The sequence below is a fragment of the Gracilinanus agilis genome, chromosome 1 (genome assembly GCF_016433145.1).
Source record: "Gracilinanus agilis isolate LMUSP501 chromosome 1, AgileGrace, whole genome shotgun sequence".
Taxonomy (NCBI): Eukaryota; Metazoa; Chordata; class Mammalia; order Didelphimorphia; family Didelphidae; genus Gracilinanus; species Gracilinanus agilis.
Window position 1 is genome coordinate 358171208 of NC_058130.1, and position 22598 is coordinate 358193805.

A 22598-nucleotide genomic window follows, 5' to 3' on the forward strand; every position below is an offset into this window, starting at 1 on the left:
ATTGTGATAAGTGCTGAGGATTCAAAAGGAGGCAAAAGGAAGTACCTGCCCTCAACAATCATCTAATGGGGAGAAAACATGCAAGCAACTATATTCAGAACAAACTGTATAAAGGATAAATAACAAATAATCACTTAACTTTTCAGTGATCCAAAGTTTTTTAATATTATAAGTCACTGAACAGTTGCTGATCAATACTGGTAGAGGGAGTTTGCACATTGAAAGTTTCTAGGTGACTCAGTGGACAGATAACCAGGGTTCCAATGGGGTTTCAGACAATTTTTAGCTGTGTGATCCTGAGTAAGTCACTTAATCCCAGTTGCCTAACCCTTATCACTCTTCTGCCTTGGAACTGAAACTTTATATCAATTCTAAGACAAAATAAGAGTTTGAAAGAGAAAAAAGAAAAACAAAGTTTCCAGGCAGTTTTGTGTCAGTAACATGAGATATTTCACCATAGGTATCATGGAAGGTAATTTGCAGATTCCCAATTTGTGGCACAATTGAGAGCCTCAATATTAAGGGCTCTTCTCTAAAATAACTGCTTTTTTAGGTTGCAACAAATCTAGAAATCAGCCGAAAATTCAGGGCAAGGTAATGTCCTTGCTGTTTTCCATCTTTTATCTCCAGATTAAGAAGGGCAGCTTGGGACACTGGAAAGAACATTGAAATAAGAGAAACTGAGTCCAAAGCCCCATTCAGTTGCTCTGTAACCTTAGACAAATCCCTCACCTTTTTTGGGCTTCATCTCTAAAATAAGGGGGCTGGTCTAGATGATAAGGCTTTCTTCAGGTTCACATCTAGGTTCTTGAAACTTCTGAAATCGTCTCTTATCATTATGGATTCTAAGGGCAGTCCTACAAAGACCACTTACTATTGATTTTCTAACATTACACTTGTGAGATTAGGCAAATATATCTTATTTCAGTTTTGAACCTTTTAATCAGCCTCATCTGTAAAAGAGGTAGCAAGCAGACTTGATGGTTTCTAAGATCCCTACGACCTCAAAATCTCTGATCATTTGATAACCTAGCACATAATTTTTTATATAATAGATATGTAATAAACAAATTAATGAATCTATTTAAAATATCTAGTTGTAATTCCCCTGCCTGATGTCCTCTGCTCCTGGAGCTCAACTCCCCATTTAGCAAATCTTATGGTAAAGTTTCTTTTACTTATTTTAAGTTGACAAGAGTGCTTGCCTTTTATCATTGCCAACAAAATAGAAAGAGGACAGCCCCGTTGTATGATTCACCTATTATTCTTGCAGATTATTTATTTTCACAGTAGGCAGATCAACCAGATGAAATCCTGTTAAAGAATTCAACTCACAACATTTACAATTAAATTCATTAATCAGAGCAGTTTACAACCATTCTACATGCCAACTGTAAACTTCATAAATATTCAAGCAGCAAGAAGTCCCACACTCCCATTTCCTAACAATAAACTTTCAGTGTTAGCCATTATATTTTAGTCAAAAGGCATGGAACATTTGTATCTTCTGGGCTCCATCTTTCTTTTGAGGTTTTTTGGAATATCATCAAATTGAACTCTCTCAGATTTTCCCATTTCCATATGTTCTTCATTCCCCCCTAAGCCATTCTCTCTCACTTTACATGCCATGGTGCTAATTAGCATCTGCACCTGAGCTCAATAAACAGAGCACTAATCAAAGCAAGTCAAGCTGTCTGCAGAGTGGGAAAAATGTATATGCATGTATTATTCCAAGATTTTCAATTACTAAAAAACAGCTATTCAATTGGTTGATTTTCTTCATCTTGATTTCATTTTGATGCATTTTCCTTATTTTCTAATGCAATAGGATACTTTCATTATCTGAGTATAAATGTTCCAAGTACAGCAGTGTTTCATTATAATGTCAAGTTTTGCTCAGCTCATTTTCAAACAATGGCAACATTTCAATAAATTATTTTTTCCATTAACAAATTGTGATTTCTCCATCTCATTAGAACACTTACTTGACCAAATGGTTGGCATAACTCTTAGGACAGTATAGATGGCCACCCTGGATATTCATTGTAGTGCATCAAAAAGAAGAAAATCTTTATAATACTGGAATTGTGGTTAACTTACTATCTTTCTGTGCTGCATAGCTCTCAACAAATGCAGCCTTCTGTCAGATTCCCTTTCCATGTTCCCTGTAACTACATAATTAACTAATTTAATTATTGTGGTATTTTATTACTTCACATGCATTATCTATCCTAGACTTTTATTCAGATGCTACCATTTAGTCCAACTTGTCACTTCATGCAGGTACTCCTTTTCAACTGTCTCAATAACTATTTCAACTCACAGTTTGTAAGTGACTGAGCTCATGGCCTGAGATAGTCCATGCCATGCCTGGACAGTTTTATTATTACAAAATTCTTCCTATCTACCCCAAATCTGCCTCCTTATGAGATGAATTTATTAGCCTTTGATCTGCCCTCCTGAACAATATAATTAATTCCCTCCATTCCCTTGTAGCTCTTAAAATACTGTATCTGAAGATTGTCATGATAATCCCTTTCAGAAAGAAAACCCAATAAACAGCTCCTTGTATGACTGCATTTTACATTTCTTACTTTCTTAGTTCCCCCTCTTCTGAATTGACTCTAGTTCATCAATGTTCCCCCTTTAAATGTGCTACAAGAATAATTACAGTGTACGGTACAATTTTCTTTTTCTTTCCTTCCCTCTCACTCTCTTCCTCTCTCTTTTATTCCCCTTCTTTCCCTTTATCCCCAAATTTCCTTAATGTTAATTTCACAGCATTAAACATTTCTAGGAATAATTATTTAGGAAACATTGGTGCATTAACAAAGATTATGGGTTTGGAGTCAAGAGATATCAGTTGTCTTCTTGTCATCTTTTTACAATTCTCTGAACCTCTCTGGGCCTTGGATTATTCAGCTGTAAAGTTAAGGAGTTGGACTAGATGACCTATAAGGTTCCTTGTAGTTCTAAAGTTGTCATTCTATCATAAACAAATAATAGGTAAATTAGAGTCTTAGAGATTTTCCTGTGTCACTGATAGAACTAAGACTTTCAAGAGTCATAAAGCTAGTATGTCAGAGGAGGGACTTTAGTATAAGTCCTCCTGACTCCAATCAAGTTCCTCTAACCATTATACTATGCTGACTCTGGTTTCCGTTATACTTCTATTAGATGTGTAAGCTTTAAAAAGTATTTGTACCAGACTCAGCTTATGTTCAGCTGTGAACATTAAAAATTTTCAGAGCCTGGGATCCATGTAATAAAAATCAGTTCATTGATTAGGATAGCAATCATCAATAAATTAAAATTATCTCTCTTGGTAATCAAAGACAAATTCATTCAGCATCTTGAGTCATTAAAACAATTTGGAAAGTTTATTACTCAACGCCCCTAAGACATCTCTAATTGGTAGATACATAATAAGGAGGAAAACTAATATTTTCCACTCCCTCCCTGATCTCCCTCATGATGATTGAAAAATTATAGGTATCTAATATTACCACTGAAAAGAAGGAGTTCTATCAAATTTTTTATGACACTAATATGATACTGATTCCAAAGCTAGGCAGACCAAAAACAGAAAGAAAACTATAGACCAAACTCCTTAATGAACATAGATGCAAAAATCTTAAACAGAATTCTAGCAAAAAAGACTCCAGTAAGTGATCATAAAGGTTATTCACTATAATCAGGTGGGATTTATAACAGGAATAGAAGGATAATTCAATATTAGGAAAACCATTCACATAATTGACCATATCAACAAGCAAACCAACAAAACCCACATGATTATCTCAACAGATGCAGAAAAATCCTTTGACAAAATACAATACTCATTCCTACTGAAAACACTAGAAAGTATAGGAATAAAAGGACCTTTCCTAAAAATAATAAGTAGTACATATTTAAAACTATCAGCAAGTATCATCTGCAATGGGGATGAGTTAGAAGCCTTCCCAATAAGATGAAGAGTGAAACAAGGATGCCCATTATCACCTCTATTTTTTAACATGGTACTAGAAACACTAGCAGTAGCAATTAGAGAAGAAAAAGAAATTGAAGGTATTAATATTACTGCTGATACAGTGAAAAAATTAGTCTAAGCCTGGTTAGGATCAGCTTCCCTCAAGACATATTGGCCCAAACTTATGGTCTCAATCTTAATTATCCCAATTTTAGAAGCATCTCTTGGACAGGGAATATGAGGACATTCCTAGATTTGTTAGAATGAAGGAATGGGGGGGGGAAGACTTGAAAAATACATTATGAAGCTCTATTAGAGATCAAATAATACAGTGTTAAGAACAAATCTTCTAACAGCTAAGAACACCCATTTAAAATATATATACATAAATTGATTTCAGTGAAGAGAATCTAAGGATACAAATGAAAATAATGAATAGTCATATGAACTTAGAGATCTTCTAAATCAAAGTCCAAGATTCTTTCTAAAATCCATCACATTTCTTGCCATTTTCAAACCACTATCTAGATCTCCATTAGAATGTGAGTTCCTTGAGGTCAGGGAATGTTTTTTTTTTCTTTCATTGCATCCTTTAGTAGAATATTTACTAGGTGTTCTACAAGTTAGCAACAGTTAATCATTAGTCAAGATTCTTTGGGTACAGTAAGTTCAAGAAGCTTTGATCTTGCTTGTTAATACAATAATCCAGCAGAGTACCAATTCTACACGTCAAAATCTTATCCATAAAAATATCATTGTGAAATTATTTCCCTTAATCAAGAGATATACAAGAAGGTATCAAAAATCTTAAAAATTCTTTCAGAGAAATGAAGTTATTCTGACATGACAACCTCTTAATGAATCCTCACTGACTCCTATTGATCACCACCTTTTCTGAATGCTCACATAATTTTGGATAGATTATTACAGAATTTTACTATTAATTGAATTAAACTTGATCACTAGTTTCTAAAACCATCATTTTCCTTATTTTGAAAAGTGGAATAATATTTGTTTATCTTCATTCATTTTTTTTAAACCCTTATACTTTGGTGTATTGTCTCATAGGTGGAAGATTGGTAAGGGTGGGCAATGGGGGTCAAGTGACTTGCCCAGGGTCACACAGCTGGGAAGTGACTGAGGCCGGGTTTGAACCTAGGACCTCCTGTCTCTAGGCCTGACTCTCACTCCACTGAGCTACCCAGCTGCCCCTCTTCATTCATTTTTGTTCCCCTTTCTCCACTCACTCTAATAAAAGAGAGAGAGAGAGAGAGATTAGCAGGAATGGCTCAGAGGTCACAAATACAAACTCTTCATGGAATAAAAGGGCATCTAGATGGTACAGTGGATAGAGCACTGGGCTTAGAGTTAAGAAGACCCAAGTTCAAATCCTGTTTCAGTTATATATTAGCTGTGTTACCCTAGGCAAGTCACTTAACCCTGTTTGCCTCAGTTTCTTCATCTGTTAAATTAACTTGAGATAGAAATGGCAAACCACTCCAATATCTTCAAATGGGTTCACAAAGAGCCATATGTAACTAATCAACAACAACAACCTGAAAATTGATCTATGTGTAGAGCCTAGGCTTGAATTTATTTGAAATAGCTGAGTTTTCTCTTTCTATTTCATTTATCTCACATGACAATTTCCTCCTTATGCTACTTAATCTAGTCTTTCTATTTTAAAAATTATTCTCCATGCTAGAGCAGATGGAAGCAAAAGAGGAGTTAGGACTTTTCTTATTTCCCTGTTATTTATTAGCCTTGAATCACTCTCTCCAAACCATAGTTCTATTCCTTATTCATTGTTTTTCTTACTACCAACGTATGTATAATATTTATATAAATTTGCCAACATACAAAATAATATTTATATATTTTCCCACATATATATATATATATATAGTATCTGTATTTTCTAAGATCTGAATTTTCTGTTTGATCTTACTGGCGTTTTTTTTTAATTGACCACCTGGTGCCTTGGTCCTGCCTTATTTCATAGACCTATACTATCTGCCCGATGGCCCATTCTTTGTTGCTATATACCTCTTTTCCCTCTCTAAACAATCTCTAAGAACTTAACCATAACCTTTGGATATCCTTATTGCATCTTCTAGCTCCATTTTCATTAGAAAATATATTGACCCTGGCCAGTGTTATTTTATTGTCTCCCATGTCCTAGCTAGGCAAATATGAGGTTCTAATTCTTGTTCTCCTTAGAATTATTGTGAGACTTAGCTAAACCTCTTATGGTTGTATGTATCAATTTTCTCATTGATAAATTGGATTCAGGAATTCTTTTCTTCATGCACACAGTACAGGATGCTATGAAAGATTAAGAGGATCATGTAATCCAGTGATTCCCAAAGTGGGCACCACCACTCCCTGGTGGGTGCTGCAGTGATCCAGGGGGAGCAGTGATGGCCACAGGTGCATTTGGAGGCAGTGAATAACTGTAAGGGGGTGGTGATAGTATGTGACAGGGGGCGCTAAGTAATATTTTTTTTTCTGGAAAGGGGGTGGTAGGCCAAAAAATTTTGGGAACCACTGTAATCTATTTAAAATATAAGCATTATGTGCTAGTTTCTGCAGCTGAAGAAATAATATATTTTCACTTATGATTAGATTAAATGAGAAAATCCATTTGTATATCAAATTATTCAAATAATTCTGTGTGCATGGCCTTGTCCTATTCTGGGCTTTACAAGAAATTTGAGCTTCTTGATGTAATCAGGAGACATTTTTATATATTTTGCTTTATTTTAAAATTAATGGTGTTAAACTTTTATTTTCTGACCAGCCATCAGACTGTATGAGACTATCCCACTCTTAATATTAAGTTTGCAAATTGTACTTATCTTCCCTTTTGTGACTAGAATATATATATAGTAAAAGTACTTCAATTTTGCTCCTAAAGTGTAACTTGTCCACATTTTTAAAATTTGGGGATATTGTTTAATATGCAGGATCTTTATTCACATTTGTAATTTTTTTAAATACATGGACAAAAACCTTGTGGATCAGAGTTGAAAGTGACCTAGACACAAACTCATTTTCCTTGTTACTATTTCCCATTCTTAGCTAGGCAGCTAGTTGGTGCAGTATATACTTTATAGAGCCAAGAAGTCCAGAATCTAGAAGGAGTTTAAATCCATCCCTAGACAAATTCTAGCTGTGTGATCATGGCAGAGTAACTTCTCTCTGCCTCATTTTCTTCATATGTAAAATGGGAATGCTAATAATACCCATCACATAGGTTGGGGCGATAAATGAGATATTATTTGTAAATCATTTTGCAAAACCTAGAATGTTATATGATGAATAATGAGCGCTCATCCTCATCTTTCTCACTTTTCTTGAAGCCCTAATTCTGCCTTATCTTTCTGCTATGTCCTTTAGAAGGAACCTTGTTCTATTATTAATTTTCTTCTTCCTCTTATGCTCCTTCCATTTTCTTGCATGGATAGAAATTTGGCTCAAGCTATCATTCTATCTCTCTATTTTATTTATTAACAAAACTACTTCACAAAAAGGTTTTTAAACTGTTTTCCTCTGCTTCTTCCCTTTCCAATCATTTCACAGTTCGTTGTAACCTGATTTTAGTTCACATGTCTCAACTGAGAAAGTATTCACATCAAGGTTAACCACAGATAAACCTAGTGGTCATTTCTCAGTCCTTATCCTTCTTGAAATTTCTTCTGGATTGACACTCTTGATTGTCTTTCTGGGTACTCATGGAAGCTACTGGATTTCCAAGGCATTGCTTTTCTGCTTCTCTTCCTTCCTGTCAAACTATTCCTTCACATTCTTCATTCCTTAATCCCCTTAAAGGGATATACCCCAGGAATTTGGTTGACCTGCTTCCCCACCCTCTCTCTCTCATATATATGTGTGTGTGTGTGTGTGTGTGTGTGTGTGTGTGTGTGTGTGTGTGTGTGTGTGTGTGTATGTATATAGTGAGTTATTCATTTATTTATTTATTTGTTTATTTATTGGTAACGCCATCAGTTATTATTGGTTCAATTATCATTTCTATGCAGATGATTCATAAAGTCTCCAGACCTAGCCTTCTTTTCCTATGAGTTCCACTCCTACATCCAAATGTCTATTGGACATTTTCATTTGTATGTCCCATAATCTCAGATTCAACATATCTAAAACAGAACTCATAATCTCTACCTCTGTCCCCACAGCCCACCTAGATTTCTCATTTCATCCTTCTTGTCTTCCAGATTCTCAATGTTATAATTACCATCAATACTTCATATTCTAACCCCTTGATATTCAGTTACCAATTCTTATGAATTATAATTCTACATTTCTTTTTTTTCTGACTTCTCTCCATTCAAATGGCTACCACCTTAATTCAGGCTTTAATCTCCTTTTGCCTGGCCTCCTATAATGACTTCCTAATTGATCTTCCTGCTAATAGTTGCTCTCTAGTGCATATTTCTAATAATATACAAGAATGACAAAATGTTATTCCTTTGCTCAAGGATCTCTAGGTCAGGAGTTCTTAACATTTTGGGAGAGTCATGGATCCCTTTATTAGTCTGATAAAACCTATAGATTTTTTCTTAGGAAAATGTTTTAAATGCATAAAATAAAATTCATAGGATTACAACGTAAAACAATTATATTTGAAGATAGTTACAATTTTTTTTTTTAATTTTAGGACTCCAGATTAAGAACCATAGCTCTAGTCTTTTTTATTATCTCAGGGATAGAATACAATGATCTCTTTTTGATACATAAAGCCCTTCACAATCTGGACCTAACTTATTTTTTCTAGATTTGTTTTATATTACTCTTTCATACAAAACTGGAAGAGTTAGTATTCCTCAAACACAATATTCCCTTTCTTGTACCTGAACTTTTATGTGTTATCCTCCATCTCTAGATTGCCCCCTCTGACCTTCTGACTTTTGAAATCCTTTGTTCCATTCTAAGCTCAGCCCTGGTGTCATCTCCTACATAAAATCATTTCTGAGCCCCCTCATTGCTAATGACTCCCTTAAAGTTATTTTTCTTCTGTTTTGCAATATAGTTCATGTTTATTTATCTTCCATATATGTTGAAGAACTGCCATATATGTAAAGAAAACTTAAGGTCATTAAGGGAAGTGATATTGTTGTTGTTGTTTATGACTTTGGTATCTAGCGCAGTTCTTGCAGTCGAGAGGTACTTAATGAAGAGTTGCTAAATTTGGTTGAATCGAGTTCGTTTAAGTTATGATAATTTGGAAAAGGAGATGTTTGCTTTTTAAATGAAATATCAGCCTTGGGCCTAAGAATATCAGGCAGCTTTTTAGGTCACAAAAATCGCAAGAATACTTTGTAATATAATTTTAATTTAATAGTAATAATAAAGGCTAGTATTTATATTTCCCTTTAATACCTGCAAAACATTATACATACATATATAATGTATATTTTACATATTTATTCATTCATTCATTCATTTATTTGTTTGTTTTTTATTTATTTGTGTATATATATATATATATACATATATATATATAAAAACTCAGTTGGTCTTCACAACAATCTTGTGAAGTGCTATTATCATCCACATTTTACAGATGAGGAAACTGAGTCAAGGGACAAACATTTCACCTGCAGGATATACTCTTCAAACTTTGTCTACAACACACAAACGCCTTGTTCTGACTTTTTTGTGTCAAGTTGATGTAGTTTTGAAATGATACTATTTAGTATGCAAAACATAAAAATTGTTAAGTGACAGACTCTTCAGTTAAAACCTTCTCTTATGAATGCTGTAATTTGTTTCTGAATAACTTGCTCTTCAATGTCCTAACTCAAAAATAACTGCAGAAAAGATACTGAGAAATAAATTATTGAATTTCCATATATATGTGTATATGTACACATATATGTGGAAACTCAACAATTAATATATAAATGTATCATATCATTTGTATGTAGATATGTTTATGGTATGTGTATTTATGTGCATATATTTATATGTACAGAATATACAAAGAGCCTGAATTCATTTATTTTAGCAAATCCCATTGTAGGAGTATCCACGTATGGGGATTTAAACCCAGATTTTTCCTAAATCCAAGCCCATCCACAAAACCATATTGCAAAGAGAGACAGAAATGGAGACAGAGAATAGAGACAGATGGGGAGAAAGGAGAGATGATACAAATAGAGATAGATATTCTGAATAATTCTCATATAACACAATTTATAAAAATTTTATGTCTAAAAGGACATGTCATCCCATTAATGATTACAACAAGCCCTCCATGACTTCTTTTCTTGTATAAGTCTTATTCATAGTTTTCAGTAAATAGAGGATTCATCCAAAATTGAGGAAATATTTTGCTGATTCTTTTGCTTTCTCAAGGGTACAGATTTTTGATACATGACTGGGTCACCCACTCTTCTGGTTTCCATGTTCTTGATATTATCATTTGTACTATTTTTCCAAATCGAGTCATCATCAGTAATATGCTGTATTCTACTTATATTCATTGCCCTATGAGTCACATACAATTTTGATTCTTCTGATATGCTGTTGTTCATGACTCAAAGCCATCATCATGTCTTTAAAAATATATTAATGTTAAAGATGGGGTTTTGCTGAGTTTAGAACCACTAAAATAACTATACAATTTTCCAAATGCAGTTAAAATCTTTTTTCTTACTAATGTTTATGGCTCAGCTAATTGACCATCCATCAGAAGTACCTAGCTAATATATACATGCATGTCAATACATATGGGTATATATACATTGCTTATATTCTGTGTCTGTGTGCATGTGATTGGATTAACTCAACCAACTGCATGTCATAATCTAGACAATCCCTATTTTTATCCACTTTGTTTTCTCTCTGTGAATAGCTAATGCAAGCTCTTTTCAATTATTTTTTTTTTTTACACAGGAGACTTTGTGTTATTCTGGTAGTAAATGTGAGAATTTGGTGTCATTTGCAAATAAACACATTTAGAGAACCTTACTATTGGTAAAGAACCTTTCTACTCATTGGGCTTTTTATTAGAGATTACTCCCAGCACTGGTGAATCCCATAAGTATTCATGTCTCTTTTACTTTTGCCTCATTTGCTATTAATACTCATTGAGTCACTGAGCAGTTATTTATAGTGACATCTATCATAGAATTTTCCATAGGTTATTTAGCATCTTTGTAAAATACAGATTGTTGAAGGAAGGCTTTAAGGTTACATTTTGTATTACCAAACCAAACACACAAGAAACAAAAAGTACAGTGGGGTATTATATTCTTTGCAATTCACAGTCAAACTGTGTGGTTATAAAGATGTAGACTGCTAGAGAAAAGCTGCCTACCAAAGACTTCTTTTCCTATTCTCATGTTTCCAACAAGTTAATTCTTGGTGCACATATAAACCATCCTCATAAATATTTTATGAATACGAGAAAGTAGACATGTGGGTCAGTAGCTGGTATCTCTTCAGTTAGCTACTAGGGATGGGGGGAAACATAAAACTATTGTACAGACTGATCTTTTCATTCTTTGTATGAAAACTGATTCCTCCATGCCTTTAATATTTCATTTTCTCCATCACCAATTCCTTCTATATGTATCTGGGCAGTTGCAGTTGATCTTTATCTTGTATGCCATTTGAAGATCTTGTGGTATAATAAGTTCTAAGGTGGTAGAGTGCATATGTGGTGTTTCCAATATCATTGATGGTGAGACTTTATCCTTGTATAAATGGCAGCGTCTGTTCTGTTTCTTGTCTGTTTTCCTCTGTCTGGCTCTGTCCACCAATGTTCTTGGGGATAATCCTGCTTAATAGATCTCATGCTAGGCAAATCTGATACAGGCTCATTTTTGTCTCATATATTTAGTAATAATTATAATCTTCCATCCTCCACCTGCATCTTGCTTTAGAATGAACCTATAAACTCTAATTCCCTCTTCACTGCCCAGTCTTACCACTCGAGGAGGAGATTTCATGTTGACTGGCAGAGGCAGTTTGTGGGTTCTTTTGGCCTAACCATCATAATAACTTTTCTGTATCTGTTAAACTTCTCTAAAGTAGCAATGATTAGGGTAACTTTGATTTAACTATTTATTTGACCTACAACTTATGTAAACAGATTTTCACTTTTGTGCCCTTTTTCTAATTTGAAATTTAACCTTTGTTCTAACCAGTTGGTGATGTTGGTCCATCCAAAGCTGATATTGATATAACTGCAGTGTTTTTAATTGATCATTTCTCTTCCATTATGGTAGCATTTAATTTCCATCAAAGCACAATTTAATGTGGTGTAGTGTGATTTAGTGCTGGCTGAATTGAGCACATTCCAATTCCCTCCCATATTAAAGTATTCATAATGCCCAGATGTGAGACATCTGAATAGCCTAAAAAACTGAAGTCTTTCATTTCTTGATCTCAAACCATATGTTCTAGCCTAATGCTCACATTCTTCCCCTGAGTCTACCTTTATACTGAATTTATCCATTATTGAAGTATATGTTGACGTAATGTGGACAGTCTTCTCCAGATTTCTCTACTCTATCCTCTGCATAGGAAGTGATTGCAGAAGATGTGATTATCTTCTTTACATTCTTGCATTTCTTTATTGAGATCACTGTGAGGTGTGTTACAGTAGTATAAACACTGACTCTGGAGTCCAAGACTCTGAGTTTAAATTCCATCTGTGCCAATTACTAAGGGACTAAGGTGGCACAGGGAATAGAGTGCTGGGCCTGGAGTCAGGAAGACTTATTTTCCTGAGTTCCAATCTGGCTTCAGAAACTTCCTAGCCATATGACCCTGAAAAAGTAATTTAACCCTGATTATCTCAGTTTCCTCATCTGTAAAAAATGCACTTGATAAAAAATTAGAAAAAGAATAAATTAAAAATCCCAGATAAAAACTAAATTGGAAATCATAAAAATTAAAGGAAAAAATTTAATAACATTGAAAATAAAAGAACTATTGAACTAATGAATAAGACTAGGAGCTGATATTTTGAAAAAAATAAAATTGATGAATAATAGTTAATCTATTAAAAAAGAAAGAAGAGTATCAAATTAATAGTATCAAAGATGAAAAGAGTGATCTCACCTCTAATGAAGAGGAAATTAAGGTAATTATTAAGATCAATTTTACCCAATTACATGAAAATACATATGAAAATCTAGGTAAAATGGGTGAATATTTACAAAAATATAAATTGCCTCCACCAACAAAAGAGGAAATAGAATACTTAAAAAATCCCATCTCAGAAAAAGAAATTGAACAAACCATTAAGAAACTTCCTAAGAAAAAATCCTCAGGGCCAGATGGATTCACAAGTAAATTCCATCAAATATTTAATGAACAATCCCAATACTATACAAACTATTTGACAAAATAAGGAAAGAAGGAGTCTTACCAAATTCTTTTTATGACACAAAAATGGTATTGATTCCAAAGCCAGGCAGACAAAAAACAGAGATAGAAAACTTCAGACCAATCTCCCTAATAAACATAGCTGCAAAAATCTTAAATAAAATACTAGCAAAAAGACTACAGCAAGTTATCACAAGGATTATTCACTCTGACCAGGTAGGATTTATACAAGGAATGCAAGGAAGATTTAATATTAGGAAAACATCCACATAATTGACCATATCAACAATCAAACCAACAGAAATCACATGATTATCTCAACAGATACAGAAAAAGCCTTTGACAAAATACAACACCCATTCCTATTGAAAACACTAGAAAGTATAAGAATAGAAGGGCCATTCCTCAAAATAATAAACAGTGTAATATTTAAAGCTATCAGCAAGTAATATCTGCAATGGGGAAAAGTTAGAAGCCTTCCTAATAAGATCAGGAATGAAGTAAGGATGCCCATTATCACCTCTATTATTTAATATTGTACTAGAAACTCTACCGGTAGCAATTATAGAAGAAAAAGAAATTCAAGGGATTAAAGTAGGCAATGGGGAAACTAAACTATCACTCTTTGCAAATGATATGATGGTATACTTAACAAATCCTAGAATATCAATTAAAAGGCTAGTGGAAATAATTGACAACTTTAGCAAAATTGCAGGGTACAAGATAAACCCACATAAAGCTTCAGCATTTCTGCATGTTTCCAAAAAAATTCAGCAGCAGGAGTTAAAAAGAGAAATCCCATTTAAAATCACTCTAGACAATATAAAATATTTAGGAATTTTATCTGCCAAGACTAACACAGGAAGTATATGATGACATCTACAAAACACTTTTCACACAATTAAAACTAGATGTGAATAATTGGGAAAACATTAATTGCTCATGGGTAGGATGAGCTAATATAATAAAAATGACAATCCTACCCAAATTAATCTACTTATTCAGTGTCATACCTATCAAACGACCAAAAAACTTTTTTATAGAATTAGAAAAAAATTACAACAAAATCCATCTGAAAGAACAAGAGAGATCAAGAATATCAAGAAAATCAAGGGAAATAATGGAAAAAGTGTGAACAGTAGGGACCTAGCAGGACCAGATCTTAAACTGTACTATAAAGCAGTGGTCATCAAAACAATATGGTGCTGGCTAAGAGACAGAAGGGTGGATCAATGGAATAGAGTAGGGGCAAATGACCTCAGCAAGCTAATGTTCAATAAACCCAAAGACTCAAGTTTTGGGGACAAGAGCTCACTATTTGATTAAAAACTGCTGGGAAACTTGGGAAACAGTATGGGAAAAATTAGGTTTACATCAACATTTTATACCGTATATCAAAATAAATTCAAAATGGATAAATGACTTAAATATAAAGAGTGAAATGATAAATAAATTAGGTGAACATAGAATAGTATACCTTTCAGATCTGTGGGAAAGGATGGAATTTAAGACCAAGCAAGAGATAGAGAACATTACAAGATGAAAAATAAATGACTTTGATTATATCAAATTAAAAAAGTTTTATATAAACAAAACCAATGCAACCAAAATGAAGAAAGGGTTCATGGAGGAGAATAGATCTTGAAGTGATAAAGGATTCTGTGGAGTGGAAGTGAAGAGAATTGCATTCAGACATTGGGCACAGCCACTGCAAGGCAAGAAGACAGAAAATGGAGTGTCACTTGTGAAAAACAGAAAGCCAGTTTAGTTGGATCATAGAATGGGGAAAGGGAAGCAATATTGGGACCAGATTGTGAAGGACTTGTAAAGCTAAACAAAGTTTTTATATTATCTTACAGGCAATAGAGTGTCACTAGGGTGACATAATCAGATCTGCCCTTAAGGAGAGTAATTTTGGCAGTAGTATGGAGGAGTTTAGAGTAGATTAGAATGAGAGGAAACCAATTAAAAGGTATTGAGATGCTGGATTGGTTTGCCATTTCCCTTTCCAAGTCCTTTTACAGATGAGGAAATTGAGAAAAAAAAGGTAAAATGACTTGTCCAGGGTCATATAACTAGTAGGTATCTAAGGCTGGAATTTAATTCAGGAAGGTGAGTCTTCCTGATTCCAAGTCCAGTGCTCTATCCACTGCATCATCTAAGTGCCCACCAAAGGAAAAGTGCCTACAAAATGCTTATTGGTTGGCTAATTGATTTATTCCTAAGAACCAGAACGAAGTTTTTGATTTAGCATAAGCAATGTGATTTTCCTTGGATAGCTTGCTGAGATAGGGTCTACTCATGCAACCTAATTGGGGGTGACCTCCAAACCAAACACATTGAATTCTATCACACCTCCAATTCTGTCGAAAACCAGTTATTATCCTGTTGTTTATGCTGCTTCAATTAGCAGCTTGAATAACTTTAACTTTAACTTTAACTTTAACAGTGGGTGGGTCCTGTGCCAAAGGGATGCCATATTCATTCATTGGCCTCAAGAAACTCAGTATACCTGGAGCATCTGTCCCATTATTAGACACAAAAAGCCTCCACATCAGAAACAGGAACAGGCCTGGAATTAAGCAAGTCTTTCTAACTTTAGTACTGGGTTTGCTTACACCAAATCTATTTGGATGGCATTAACTAGTCTACAAAAGAATGACAATTAAAGTGTACCCTGTCTCCTCCAAAACAACAACAACAACAAAATAGCAGATACAGAGTGAATATAAAACTTCCTTTCCTGCGGTTATTAATGGCGCTTCTCATTGAGTGCATTTTAGTTTCAAAAAGCAATATTGTTTCATGCCCAGCTGGAAAATAATTTCTCCTTTCAAATGAGGGTTGTTCTGACATGGGAGATTTTTATCAGCATTGTATTTATTTTTTGTTCCTCTTAGGAGAGAGTGAATTTTTAAAAAATCAATGTACCAACTAGGCAGATAAATGTTTGTAAATTTCTCAAAATAACTTTTTTTTCTCTTTTATGTAGCTTTGAATTGGAATAGAGGTTATACAAAAGAAAACAGGGATTCTATGACACATTCACAACTGGTTGAAATTGGAAGACAAGCCATGCATCTAAATTTCTTATTATATTAAACTTGGCCATATTTTTTTAATAAGTGAGAAGACATAAGTACATTTCTATTTTTAATGAGAGGAAAAAATGGCAAAATGATAATTATAAACAAAGTTTATGTAAAGTTTTAAGGTTTGAAAAACTCTTTATGTATATTATCTCATTTGATCCTCTAAACAGTCTGCTATGGTAAGTGCTATTATTATGACCAGTTTACAGATAAGGAAACTGTAGTTGAGAGAGATTAATTAATTTAACCAGGATCTCTCAGCCCATAGTGTTCTAAGACAGGATTTGAACTTTAGTCTTTCTGGATCCAAGGTCAGTCCTCTCTACACAATACTTCCTACCTGCCTCCTGTGTGAGAGAATTAGTTTAAGAATCAGGATTACCTGGGTTCAAGTCACACCTACAATAGACACTGGCATTGTGATGCTGGTTAAGTCACTTAACCCCTTGATATACCAGGTAACTCTCTAAGATTATAAATCGAAGAGAAATCACAATTTATATTTCTAGAGAGAATTCCCTTGTATTTTCTTATCCTGATTAAATCATATTTTAAAAATTATCTTTCATATTTTCAAATTATATTTTAATGTAATCCTTGATAGAAGAGATATATTCATGGAGGTTTTTGGAAATCTGTGAATGGCAATATAAGGAATAAGCATTTATATCAGTGATTCCCAAAGTGGGTGCCACCGCCCCCTGGTGGGTGCTACAGCAATCCAGGGAGGCGGAGATGGCCACAGAGTTTAATCAACGATTTGATGATATTTTGAAAATGAACATACCTGATTGGATTTTGAATCCTTTTTCAAGTGCAAACACTCCACAGTTACAGGAAGAACTGATGGAAGTAACTACAAATGATGAAATGAAATTTAAATTCTAAAGCAGCTACCAACAATTCTGGCTGCAAAAGGAGATCTCTATGGCTTATCCTGAAATATGGGCTGTAATTCAAAAGTTCTTAATTGCATTTCCTTCATCATATTTAGCAGAACATGGATTCAGTGCAGTAACCAATTTATTAACAAAAAAAGAAACCAATTGCAAATAGTCAATCATGGTGATTTAAGATTACTGCTGACGAAAATAGAGCCGAGGATTACTAAATTGGTAGCAGCAACTCCAGGTTCATCCTTCTCATTAAGATGATTTCTAATGTTTTAACTTTTTTTTGTATTACATTCTATTCTGAGTTCAATAAATAGTTTCATAATTTCAAAGTTCAATGTTTCTAATTTACACCTTTCTTTACTATATTTTATGAAAAATGTAGAAACATTAATACATATATATATTTCCTATTAATTTATATTAAAATTTTAAAAAATTAATTTCCATGGGGTGCTAAGTTATATTTTTTTCTGGAAAGGGAACGGTAGGCCAAAAAAGTTTGGGAACCACTGATTTATATAGTATCTACTGTGAGTGTGTCAGGCACTGTGCTAAGTACTTTAGAAATATAATCTCTTTAATCCTTTTAGCAACCCTCCAGAGTATTGCAGGAGTTATCATTATCCTCATTTTCATTTGAGGACATGGAGGCAAATAGAAGTTAAATGACTTACCCAGGGTAAGAAACTAGTAAATATCTAAGGCTGAATTTGAACTCAGGTCTTCCTGACTGGGCCCAAAGCTCTATCTACTGCACTATCTAGTTGCCCCATTACTAGAATCATAAGACTACATTATTTCTCTATATCATTTTCCACTTTTTGAAATTTGTTTTTATGCCTGGTACCTTGTTTGAACCAATTTTAAAATAAAAGATAAAGAAATTAAAGTAAGTCAGCAGGCTTACCCAAGGTCATATGGTTGTTTACAAATCTAAATCCTGAGACGTTTAGTATTTCCCCTTTTCCACTAGACTAAATTGTTACTAAAAGGTGAATTATATTCCCTATCTTACTGTGACCTCATTGGTCTAATACCCAACCAAAGCAACCAATCAAAGAAAGCAACAGAAGACAAAGTATACACAAGGTCTCATGTAGTCACTGCCCTCTTTATCCTCCTCCATGACCTTCACCAATACTGTTTAGAAGTATTTGATAAATGGCCGTATTTAAAGACCAGTAGGCTTGGGTTCATTATATTTTAAGAAAAAAAATTTTTATTAGGATAGTAGAAAGAGTTCTGGAATTGGAGTGTGAAGACCTCATTATGGATCTGAATCCCATAATTGCTATTTACTATTTTAACTACTTTTTAAAGTTGTCTCCTTTGGGATTTGGGCAATATGAACCAGGTCCAGTCCTGGGTACTAGTTCCTAAGAAGGTTCATCTTTCTCTGTGTTTCTTTGCCCTCACCAGGCATTAACCTTGGAATATCCCCAAGTTAAAGTGTAAGTAGAGCTCATATGTAGGTTTTGCCCAAACTGTTACTAGGCACTCTACGGGTCCTCAATATATAATATGAGAAGTTAGAATGTGCCAACTTTTACTTTACCCTCACAGAAAATATATAAGATGCTAAGGAAACATGAGAGTCTATGGACAAATATAGACACACAAAGATCTCAAATACCTTATCATCTCCCTCTGGAAAGGATTTGAAATTATAGCTGCTACAACTCTGTTGTTCAGATGAGTCCCTCTTTTCCACAGCATTCTAATAAAAATATCTTTGAAACTCATAGCACCAAGTGATTTTTTTTTTACCTCATGGGAGGTAAGAAACATTATGAAGCTTGCTGAGTAAGTAAACCCTTTCTCATTGGACCTACAATATTTTTATTTTTCCAGTGTATAGGAACCATGAGAATGATTCTCTCTTTTCTCTAGATCTAGGCGCTGAACACTTGAACTCAAGAATTCTTACAATTTCCCATATGACAACTCTCAAACCTGGTGTTATTTAATTGTCAAAGCTGGTGAGATTCAATATAAAAGCTTCAGTTTTCTTATCTATTAAAAGTTTGCCTAAATCATCTCCGCAGTTCTTTCAACTTTTTAACTCTAAATTATTTTTGGGTATTATCTAATTCAGTAACTAAGTGAAACCGAAGTGAAGGTTTTCAAGAAATTAATTCTCTATATACATCTATAAAATATATAACTCTCATTATCCAATCAGATCTTAACACTAGATGTTTTAAGAAGTTGAGAGAAAGAGGAACAGACAATAATGATCTGGATATTTCATATAATCAGAATGAGATGTGCTTTGTAGAACTATATTCCACCTTGTTAAGGAAAGAGATACTTTGTTAATAACTCTTTCCTGATTAGTCCCAGTTATGTACAAATCCCAAGGAAGAAAATCAATACGTTCCTCACATGATGTAATTTCAAAATCCCTAATAAGTAGGAGCAAGAGTACACAATCAATTTCGTTTTTATAGGGTTCTGCCAAGAAAGGGATGTTAATGATTCCAATTACATCCTGAAGATTAAAGGGAACAATTTGGTCTATTTTCCAAAAAACAAACTGGATACTTGTTTACGATAGATAATCCATTTAAACTATTGATGTTTTTTCAGGTATATGGGCGCTACAAAATGAGTTCTCAGTTATGGGATTTCCATGTTCACCAAGATTTAGGCTATGAACATACGTAGATGAGAAGAAATATCTAAAATGGCTGGATCCAATCAAAGAACCCAATGAATTCAGACACTTTTGTTTCTGTAACTAGCAATTTTGGTACCTATAACAAGTAAGATGAAAAGTTCCCTAAAATGAGTTTTGTGATTCATGATCTGAAAATAATACAGAAATGTATTGAGACAAATTCAGTTAAGCACAAAAATGAATACATTTCTGCAATGGCTCAAAGGTATGTGTCATTATTCATGGTGCCTTCCCCTGTCCCAATCTTTGGCTTCCTATTTTCAATAATTTATCTTGCTGTCTAAGAGCTAACTCAGTTTTTCCTGCCATGGGAAAATATTTGTTAGTTTTGCCCCTTCCAAATTTTGGTGACAAATCCTGTTGAGCTAGAATAACCAATAACTTGGGCTCTATGGGCTTCAGTCTCTCCATCTGTAAAAGGTTGATTTAAGTAATCTCCATGGCCCTTCCAATTCTAATTTTTTTAAACTCTTACTTTCTGTCTTAGAATCAATGAATCACTATTATCAGTTCCAAGGCAGAAGAGTAGTAAAGGCTAGGCAATTGAGGTTAAGGGGCTTGCCTAGAGCCACACAGCTAGGACGTGTCTGAGACCAGTTTGAACCCTGGACCTCCCATCTCCAGGCCTGAATCTATCTCCTAAGCTATCTAGCTACCTCTCACATTTTTTTAAATATAGTTATCTGATTCAGTAACTAAAAAGTCAAATAATGCTTTGTGCAAATGGAACTCACATACACCAAAATAGTAATAGCTAATATGTATGTAATACTTTAGGACTGTCAGTATTTTACATGTATTGTCTCATTTGTAAGTTGAAACCACCCAATAAGGTAGATACATTACAGAGTAATCTCTTTGTAGATGATAAAATCAAAATTCAAAGACATCAAATGGTTTACCTGTGTTCACTCAGCAAGTAAATATCACTTCACAAACTAAAATCCAAGCCATTGTCATCAAAGCAGGTTTGCAATCAACACAACTGTTATATCTACTTTAATCATCTATAGTTATTTAATCTCAGATTCTTCTGGTTTGGCCACATATATGTGTAATAAATTTATTGACCTTAAAAGGTTGCTTAATTTGGTTATCTTCTTTTTTTCCTTTTTCTTTTGTTTAGTTTGATTATAATTTATATTTCCTGCCCATATCCAATCCATGAAAAACATACAAATTCCAGGTGCATTCTATCCCCCAAATAAGTTTTGGAAAAAGGTACAAAGGTGTGTGTTGGGGGAGTGGAAAAGGAGAAAAACCAATTTCCAATATATGGTTAAAATTTTAGAGAATTTTATTTTATGCAATGATTGCAAACAAGAAAGGGTAGAATGTAGAAAAATTAACTTGTGCTTTCAGAAAATGCTTAAGATCATTGGTTTAAACCAGGAAGAGGTCATGGAGGTTATCTAGTATAATCCCTCTGTTTTATAGATTGAAACAAAAACTGAGGCTCAATTGGATTAGATGTCTTGATTAATGTCACATAAATAGTAAGTGACAAACCCATAACTGAATCCAGTATTCTGATACCAATTCTAGCATTTAACAAGTCATTTGTGGCATCCATTTCCTTATCTGAAAAATGAATTAATTTTAGGTCCATACCTAACAGAGGGGAAGGTATCATGGTAGACTGGACAGAGTGCTGGCCTTGGAGTCAGGAAAATTAGTTCTGCCTTGGACATATATACACTGTGAAATCCTTAGCAGATTCCTTAATCTCTTGTGCCACAGACAACTTGATAAGACTGCAAAAATTTGCAAATGAATTATGAATCTTACAGGAGGATATATTTTCATACTGAAAGTTTCACATGCCAATAAAATAATAAGTCCATCCCTCAAATCCCTAACACCAAATGATGTTTAAATGCCTATAAATATACTTGGCATGTGAATGGCTGCTCAATAACAACAAATAACTACAAGAATAAAAACTCAAATCAATCATAAAAATAATGAACTTAATCTATTTAAAAATCAATGGATCATTAAAATGGATATCAATTCAGCCAAAAAAAGTAATCATCCATAATGGCAAATATAACATCTCATGGTCACAGAGTGTTTCAAGAGTTTACTTACATTATCTCATTTAATCTGAATAGCAATTTGTGATTTTGCTAGTGCAAGTATCATTTTTCCATTTTAAGGCAGACAAAATTGAGGCCAGAAGATATTTAAATGACTTGCCTAATGCCTACACAGGAAGTAGTAGCAGAGCTAGGATTTGAACTCATGATTCAGTCTCCAAATACAGTGCTCTTTCTACCACATCATAGCTGGAAGAAAAGAACATATTACTTTATATGTGAAACTCCATGGAAAGGTTTATTTGGATATGATACTTGCCATTTACTTTCCAAAATGTTCACATTAATCCAGTTTTACTTTTTCAAGCACCTTTAATATGGCATCCATTCTACTCTCATTTGAAAATAAACAACTCTTTAAATTAACTAAGGCTCCAGGGGGAATTATTTAACTAGTTTACCATCCCCTCATTGGCAGACTGCCACATGGACTTGTAATAGTATTTGTCCTTCCCCCAGGTGCTTGGCTTCACAGTGCTTAGCTAGTGTTTTTAGGATGCAAGC